The sequence below is a fragment of the Canis lupus genome, chromosome 18, assembly GCF_003254725.2.
Source record: "Canis lupus dingo isolate Sandy chromosome 18, ASM325472v2, whole genome shotgun sequence".
Taxonomy (NCBI): Eukaryota; Metazoa; Chordata; class Mammalia; order Carnivora; family Canidae; genus Canis; species Canis lupus.
The window spans coordinates 16,928,221-16,937,622 of record NC_064260.1 but is presented as its reverse complement, the minus strand read 5'-3'; the positions used below and the strand labels follow the sequence as shown (position 1 = coordinate 16,937,622).

Sequence of the window (9,402 nt, the reverse complement as noted above, 5' to 3'; positions counted from 1 at the left end):
TTTCTCTCTCTCTCTCTCTCAAGAATAAGTAAATAAAATCTTAAAAATAAAATAAAATAGGGATCCCTGGGTGGCGCAGCGGTTTGGAGCCTGCCTTTGGCCCAGGGCGTGATCCTGGAGACCCGGGATCGAATCCCACATCAGGCTCCCGGTGCATGGAGCCTGCTTCTCCCTCTGCCTATGTCTCTGCCTCTCTCTCTCTCTCTCTCTCTGTGACTATCATAAATAAATAAAAATTTAAAAAAATTAAAAAAATAAAATAAAATAAAGTCTGTAATTAGTACTATCCGTTCTCCTCTTCGCTCCAGGCCTAAAGGCACAGAACACAAGACTAGTTACTGGAGGATTTTAATTCAATACATATATTTAGAGCAGCACCTGTGGAATTCAGTTAACTTCTATCCTCACTTCCAGTCAAATCAAAGATGGTTTTCATGATCATTAAGAATCTAGAGGTAACTCCAAACAGCAAGAAAGACCTTAAGTAGCTAAATTCTAATTGATGCTCTGCCACTAACTCCTCTTTGACCTTGGAAAATACCCATCTTACCTCCCCAGACTCCCCTACCTCAAAAATAACTCTAAGCCTCTATAGCCACTTGCAATGTAACATTTGGTGACTTATTTTTTTTTTTTAAGATTTTATTTATCTGGGATGCCTGGGTGGCTCAGCGATTGAGTGTCTGCCTTTGGCTCAGGTCATGATCCTGGGGTCCGGGATCAAGTCCTGCATCAGGCTCCTTGCAGGGAGCCTGCTTCTTTCTCTCTCTGCCTGTGTCTCTGCCTCTCTCTCTGTGTCTTCCATTTATCCATTCATGAGAGACAGAGTGGGGGGGGGGCAGAGACACAGGCAGAGGGAGAAGCAGGCTCCCTGCAAGGAGCCTGATGCAGGACTTGATCCCGGACCCCAGGATCATGACCTGAGCCAAAGGCAGACACTCAATCGCTGAGCCACCCAGGCATCCCATATTTGGTGGCTATTTGAAAAAAAAAAAAAAAAGCTTTGAGAGAAAATATATGAAGACCGGGTGATTACAGGGGGAGTTGAATTGTGTTAGGCCAAGAGTCAGCAAATATTTTCCATTCAAAGTTTTTCAGAATGAAAAATCCTCAACTTTCATTATAATGTTACTTTTTTTCTTTTTATTGGAGTAAAAAAGACTTAAATTGTAACATCTTTTTTTTTAATATTTTTTTAAATTTTTATTTATGATAGTCACACAGATTGAGAGAGAGAGAGGCAGAGACACAGGCAGAGGGAGAAGCAGGCTCCATGCTCTGGGAGCCCGACGTGGGATTCGATCCCGGGTCTCCAGGATCGCGCCCTGGGCCAAAGGCAGGCGCCAAACCGCTGTGCCACCCAGGGATCCCAAATTGTAACATCTTAACAATTTTTTGTTAAGTGCATGGTTCAGTAGTGTTAAGTATATTCACATTGCTGGGAAAACAGATCTCCAGAACTTTTCATCTTGCAAATCTGAAACTCTATACCATTATTTAAGACTTTATTTATTTGAGAGAGCACATGAGGAGCATGAGCCTAGGGAGAGAAAGAAGCAGACTTCCTATTGAGCAGGGAGCCCGATGCAGGACTCGATCCCAGGACCCAAGAATCATGACCTGAGCGGAAGTCAAACACTTAACCAACTGAGCCACCCAGATGCCCCTGAAACTCTATACGATTAAATACTCCCCTTTCCCCCTTTACCCCTAGATCCTAATAAAGTATTCTACTTTGTTTATGTGAATTTGATTATTTAAGTATCTCCTATAAGTCACATCATCCAGTATGTCTTTGGAACTGGGTTTTTCCACTAGGCATGTCCTCAAGATTTATCCATGTGGTAGTGTGGGATGGGACGTTCTTCCTTTAAGGCTGAATAATATTTTATTGTATTTCTTTACCACATTATTAATCCATTCACCCACTGATGGATACTTGGGTGGCTTTTCCCTCTTGGCTGTTGTGATTAGTGATGCTATCAACAAGGATGTGCAAAGATTTCTTCAAACCCTCCTCTTCATTCTTTTAGATATGTACCCAGAAGTGGGGTTGCTGGATCATTTGGCACTATTACTTTTAATTACTTGAGGATCCTCCATGCTGTTTCCATAGTGGCTGCATCATTTTACATTCCCAGTACCAATGCACAAGGGCTCCAGTATCTCCACATCCTCACCAACATTTGTTAATTTTTGATTGGTAGTAGCCATCCTAATGGGTCTGAGTAGATCTCATTGTGGTTTCTACTAGCAATTTTCTGGTGATTAGGAATGTTGAACATCTTTTTGTATACTCGTTGGACATTTGTATAGCATATTTGGAGAAATGTCTATTCAAGGCCTTTGTCCATTTTTAATTAGACCATCTTTTGTTGTTAAGTTGTAGGATTCTTGGGCAGCCCTGGTGGCGCAGCAGTTTAGCGCCGCCTGAAGCCTGGGGTGTGATCCTGGAGACTCCAGGAGACCTGGAGATCCTGGAGATGTGGGACTCGATCCCAGGACCCCAGAATGATGCCCCAGACCAAAGGCAGGTGCTAAACTGCTGAGCCACCCAGGGATCCCCTCTTCTCTCCTTTTAAAAGCAGAAATAGCAGGGTCACCTGGGTGGCTCAGTCAGTAAGGCACCTGCCTTTAGCTCAGGTCATGATCCCAGGAGAGGGAGCCTGCTCCTGTTTCTCCCTCTCCTTCTTCCTACCACTCCCCCTGTTTGTGCCCGCTTGCTCTGTCAAATAAATAAAACCTTTAAAAAAAATTATGAGAGCAGAAACAGTAGCCAAGAGAAGTCAAATGATGTCACCTTACAGCCATAGCTTCCCAGGTGGGTTCCCCCAACCCAGTGGGTATGCAGGAAGAAAGACCTCTGTTTATCTTTTTAAATCTTTTGTGCTTTCTGATCTTGAGCTTCACAGTAATATGTATGTATCTGTAAATAACATATTATAAAATTAAAAAACAAATATGCGATATTTGTATGACATTCACAATAAAAATTGGAGACCACTGCAGATCTTTAAATTAGGAAAGTATAGTAGCAACTGGAGAAGGCAGTTGATCTGAAGAAATAACTAAAAATTAAGCCCTTTTGCTTCTTAAGATTAATTTCACACACTACAGTTGTGAGATCATACTTTCAATTTCATTTAGCATTTATCCCACTAGAAAAGAGTCTAGCCAGATAGTATAGTGTTACAATTGTATGAAAAGTAATATATACCTCTTGCTGGTAGCTGGCCAGTTTATTTCACTTTTTTTCTTTTTCTTTTTTTAATTTATTTTTTATTGGTGTTCAATTTACTAACATACAGAATAACCCCCAGTGCCCGTCACCCATTCACTCCCACCCCCCGCCCTCCTCCCCTTCTACCACCCCTAGTTCATTTCCCAGAGTTAGCAGTCTTTACGTTCTGTCTCCCTTTCTGATATTTCCCACACATTTCTTCTCCCTTCCCTTATATTCCCTTTCACTATTATTTATATTCCCCAAATGAATGAGAACATATAATGTTTGTCCTTCTCCGACTGACTTACTTCACTCAGCTATTTCACTTTTTTTCAATCTAAAAGACTCAGGGTATAATCTCCAAACTGGAGAATCTAAGCCCCAGGTAAACTCACCAAGTAATGCTGATTGCTTTGACAACTTTAAAAATCAGAATTTTTCTGAGAAATAGAATTTTCTGTGGATTAACACCACAAAAAATACACGAGAAAATTCCAGAAGCAGAGGGATGAGTCTGCCACCATCACTATCTATTCTACCTGGAAAATTCTGTGCTTCCAGGAATAACACTGAGATAGTACAAGTTAGCAGGCTACTTTGAATCATGAAACTTGAGACATACTTAAAAAAAAAAAAAAGTTCCTGGATGGCTCCGTCAATAGAGCATGAGACTGGATCTCAGGGTTATGAGTTTGAGCTCCTACTTTGAGCATGAGATTACTTAAAAAAAAAAAACCTAAAGCAACCAGTAAATATTTCATGATTAAGAATTTTAAACTTCTGGGGGGTATTTTTTTATGTTTGAATTTATTTTTCATGAATAGTTTTTTAAAGATTTATTTTAGGGATCCCTGGGTGGCACAGTGGTTTGGCGCCTGCCTTTGGCCCAGGGCGCGATCCTGGAGACCCGGAATCGAATCCCACGGCGGGCTCCCGGTGCATGGAGCCTGCTTCTCCCTCTGCCTGTGTCTCTGCCTCTCTCTCTCTCTCTGTGTGACTATCATAAATAAATAAAAATTTTAAAAAATTTTATTTTAATTTATTTGAGAGATACAGAGAGAACACTCAGGCAGAGTGAGGAGGGGGAAGGAAGTGCAGAAGGAAGGGGAGAGTCTCAAGCACACTCCGAACTGAGGGTGAGGCTAACGTGGGCCTCAATCCCAGGACCCTGAGATCATGACCTGAGCCGAAATCAAGAGTTGCATGCTTAACTGACTGAGGCACCCAGGCGCCCTAAATTTATTATTCATTTAAAATACTAATTTAGGGCAGCCCCGGTGGCCCAGAGGTTTAGTACCACCTTCAGCCCAGGGTGTGATCCTGGAGACCCGGGATAGTGTCCCATGTCAGGCTCCCTGCACGGAGCCTGCTTCTCCCTCGGCCTATGTCTCTGCCTCTCTCTCCCTCTCTCTACCTATCATGAATAAATAAAAAATAAAAAATAAAAATCTTAAAAAAATACTAATTTAAAAAACTAAAGGGATCCCTGGGTGGCGCAGAGGTTTAGCGCCTGCCTTTGGCCCAGGGCGCGATCCTGGAGACTCGGGATCGAATCCCACATCGGGCTCCTGGTGCATGGAGCCTGCTTCTCCCTCTGCCTATGTCTCTGCCTCTCTCTCTCTCTCTCTCTGTGACTATCATAAATAAATAAAAATTTTAAAAAAGTAAATAAATAATACAGTAAAATACTAATTTTAACTTTTATTTATTTTTTTAAAGATTTATTTTTATTTATTCATGATAGACACAGAGAGAGAGAGAGGCCGAGACACAGGCAGAGGGAGAAGCAGGCTCCATGCAGGGAGCCCGATGCGGGACTCGATCCCGGGACTCCAGGATCGCGCCCTGGGCCAAAGGCAGGCGTGAAATCGCTGAGCCTCCCAGGGATCCCCTAACTTTAACTTTTAAAAAGATATTAGGCTTGAATGTAGACTTCAGTTTTTAGTCTTCACATTAATTCAATTAGGAGAAATACATTGATAAGTCAACAAAGAGAATTTGGTTTTCTCCAGGGAGAAACTCTCCACACCTAAGTGGTTCACAGACTAGGATCTGAGTGAAGTCTTCATGGCAGCACACTGATTATATGAAAAATCATGTATTCTTTTGATCTTAGTTTTTGGTTAACATTAGTTTTAGTTCCCATGGAGCTGAATTACCTAGTATACAATGTAAGATTGTAATTCAGAATAAAGAACCAAACATATTCCAAATCTAAACACTAAAACCCAATTGTTAATGTTGAAGGCATTAAATTGTATTCATCTCCTTCAGCCCAGCTAACTAAACACCCTGTGTTATAAGGGTTGAGGCCCTGGGATATTTTCCTAATGACTTGAAGGATTAATTGAACATTTTACATTCCATTGAATGCCCAAAGAACTGAAGACTTGATTCCTTCCTATGGCAGTGCTTTGCTTGTGCTGCCTTGTGCAACATGGCCTACCTGTCACGTAGGCATTGCTGTTTGTAGCAGTGAGCGTAGTTCTGGCCAACCTGCCACTAATACACACAGAGCCTGAGGTAAGCGTATTAATGAGGCATCCATCCTACATCTCTAATTATTGACACATTAGACACCAGATTGAAACGGTTAAGTGAAAGATATTCAATCCTCCTACCTTACCAAAATACACTTTCATGAGAATGGGGCCCAGGTCCTTGAGTTTTCTACCTCCTTAGAGCTCTCCACCAAACCCTCGAGCTCACTTGGGGAGACCATGCAACCGGTCCATGATACTGGTTTCAAGTTTTTGTCCTTTACTGTGATGGCCTGGAGCTTACCCATGTAGACCGTCCCCAATGTCTATGTCCCACCCATGCCCAACAGAAGGCCACCCTGGGCCTTGGGGTACACACAGTAGTGTGTTCCCTGACCTCATGAGGACAGACATAGGGTGAGGCTGGTGCAGGCCTGGGACCATTGTGGCAGGACTCCAATTCCTGGGTACCTGGAAAATGGTTGGGGATGGAGCTTGGGCTCTCAGAGAACACATCCCCATGGCACAGTTAGGGGTGCAGTAAAAGGAGGCCAGCGTGGGTCCTGGAGCATGGGCCCCTCTTAACTAGGTCTAAGGATGGTTATGCTCTCAGACTAAAGGCACGTGCCAATCCAGCATCAGAAACTCTGAATCTGGGATCCCTGGGTGGCGCAGCGGCTTAGCACCTGTCTTTGGCCCAGGGTGCGATCCTGGAGACCCGGGATCAAATCCCATGTCTGGCTCCCAGTGCATGGAGCCTGCTTCTCTCTCTGCCTATGTCTCTGCCTCTCTCTCCCTCTCTCTCTCTCTCTCTCTCTCTGTGACTATCATAAATAAATAAAAATTTAAAAAAAAAAAAAAAAAAGAAAGAAACTCTGAATCTGGGCAGCCCCGGTGGCTCAGTGGTTTAGCACCGCCTGCAGCTCAGGGCGTGATCCTGGAGACCCTGGATCGAGTCCCACGTCAGGCTCCCTGCATGGAGCCTGCTCCTCCCTCTGCCTGTGTCTCTGCCTCTCTCTCTAGCTGTGTCTCTATGAATAAATAAATAAAATCTTAAAAAAAAAAAAAGAAAGAAAGAAACTCTGAATCTTCAGTATATCCACATCAAGACAACTTATTCCCAGTGCTCAGCCAGTCATGTGGCTCTGCCATTCGTCTTCAGCAAGCAAAAATTTCAGGAGTCCTCTAAGCCTTTATAAGTTGCCCAACACATTTCCAATACAAGGGTAATCCGACTTGGATGGCTTTGGGCAGAGAGAGAAAAACTATTGCCTTCTCCACAAAGGTCTGACCTATCCCTCAGGTATCTGATTCTCCATAGACTCCAGTAAATGATGAGGGTACTTGTCCTGGCTGTTCCCATCCACCCCCCGAATTTCCAAATTCCCAGCCACAAACAGGTATGTGTGGTCTGCACACTTCAACCCAGGGACAGAGAGTACTACTATCGGTAGTAAACAGAACAATCCTCTTTCTCCTTAAAATATCCACCTCCTAATTCCCAGAATCTGTGAATGTTACCCTATGCGGCAAAAGAGACCTTAGGCATGTGATAAAATGGTTTCAGCAAGACATCCAGACTCTGGAGAAAAAGAGGTGGCTGAGGGATCCCTGGGTGGCTCAGCGGTTTAGCGCCTGCCTTTGGCCCAGGGCGCGATCCTGGAGTCCTGGGATCGGGTCCTGCATCGGGCTCCCTGCTTGAAGCCTGCTTCTCCCTCTGCCTGTGTCTTTGCCTCTCTCTCTCCTTCTCTCTCTCTCTGTGTCTCTCATGAATAAATAAATAAAAAATCTTTAAAAAAAAAAAAAAGAGGTGGCTGATTTGTGTGATGATTTAATGAGGGAGGTTAGCCTGGATTATCTAGGTGGTCCCTAACTGTAATCACAAGGGTTCTTATAAGAGGGAGGCAAGAAGGTCAAAGAGAGAAAAGTAGTATGATGACAGCAGCAAAGATCAAGGGGAAGCAGCCACTGCCAAGGACACACTCAGCCTCTGGGAGGAACCAGTCCTGTGATACCTTGACCTCAGCCCAGGGAAATGGATTTTGGCTTTTGGCCTCCAGAACTCTAAGAAAAAACTTGTATAAACCACCAAGCTTATGGTCATTTGTTACAGCAGCAATGGAAAACTCACACACTCTCCTGTAAGCAGTCTTTGATGTCTGATAACAATTTCTTTAAAATATTGATGTCGGGATCCCTGGGTGGCGCAGCGGTTTGGCGCCTGCCTTTGGCCCAGGGCGTGATCCTGGAGACCCGGGATCGAATCCCACGTCGGGCTCCTGGTGCATGGAGCCTGCTTCTCCCTCTGCCTGTGTCTCTGCCTCTCTCTCTCTCTCTCTCACTGTGTGCCTATCATAAATAAAAAATAAAAAATAAATTAAAAAAATAAAATAAAATAAAATAAAATATTGATGTCACACTAACTTGACAAATGAGTAGATACATAGATCTAAACTCCAAACTGTGGCTTCCAGGTTGAACTCAGACACCCAATTTCCGAGCGTTATAGAAATAACTTGCAAGGTTGCAGCTAGGGTTCATGGTTGGAGAAAGGAAGGGACCTAGCCCTGGAAGGGATTGCTCTGGTCCTGGTGTGAACAAGTCCTTGACTGCCCTGTGCCACCATGATCACTAAGATCCCTTCTGATTCTAAGATTCGAATCTGGAGCCAAGCAGGTCTTACCTTTAAACTTCATATTCATATGGTCCTATTACAATCTCTCTCCAGTCTTCGCATCCACCAGATGTTCTTCACGCCAACTGCCCACAAGTCCGAGCTTGCACACACGTTACTACTTCTGCTCAGAATTCTCTTCCTGCCTTCATCCTCTGAGCACTCAGGCTCATCCCTCAACACACAGATGGAGAATCATCACCTTTGAGCAGATCTCCCACCTTCCCAAAGCAGAATGGTCATCTCTGACCTTGGTGCTTTCAGAGAACTATTCAAGCAGTTATTATACTGTGACTCTTTGTTTCCATTTCTGTCTCCCTAACCAGAATGTGGGCTCCTCACATACAAATACTCTGATCCGTATTTATACCTCTGGCCCCTATTTCTGGGGTTGGCACACAGCCCACACTCCTATTATAGCTGTCGACTAGATAAAACAGATGAAAGATTATTCCCTGAATTCTGAAGAGCCTCGTTGGGGCTGGCTCAGGGTGGAAAGTGGGGAGAGATGGAGGTGAAGTATGAGAGGACAGGAAACTCATGTTTCAGCAAGACATCCAGAGCCCTGGGGAAAAAGAGGCGGCTGATTTGTGTGATGATTTAATTCAAGACTATCCTCAGATGCTCATTGCACATGCAATTTGGCATCTCTCTTGACCTTGCTTCAAAGTCAGTTTCTAAGTGGAGTTAACAGTATGAGCTACCTCGCACAGCAATCTGCTGATTAGAAGCTCTTAACTGGGGCGGATGGCAGGCAGCCATACACGATTTGTCAGCTCTGCATCCTTGCATGCCTCTAGGCAGAGGCTACAACTTAAGAATTTTATGGAAGCTAGCTAACAAACTCTGTCCTCATAGACCATTCTGGACAACTCAAAACACTCAGCTTTCCTTCTTAGCCCTTAAAAATGCTCTCACCCCAACTCCTTGAGGGCTGCAGACAGATCTTGCATTTTCTTGACACAAAGTACAAAGGCCGGGGGAACCTGGGTGGCTCAGTGGTTGAGCATATACCTTTGGCTCAG

At 43.9% G+C, this 9,402-nt stretch overlaps 1 long non-coding RNA gene across 1 annotated transcript; it reads right to left on the bottom strand.

The window, feature by feature from the left end:
* Positions 1-7,518: 7,518 nt before the first annotated feature.
* On the bottom strand, positions 7,519-8,718 carry LOC125752943 (uncharacterized). The gene is made up of 2 exons (XR_007403597.1): positions 8,387-8,718; positions 7,519-8,052 (listed from the first exon to the last, which is right to left on the bottom strand). It is a non-coding gene; the product is annotated as an uncharacterized LOC125752943 (long non-coding RNA).
* Positions 8,719-9,402: the final 684 nt, after the last annotated feature.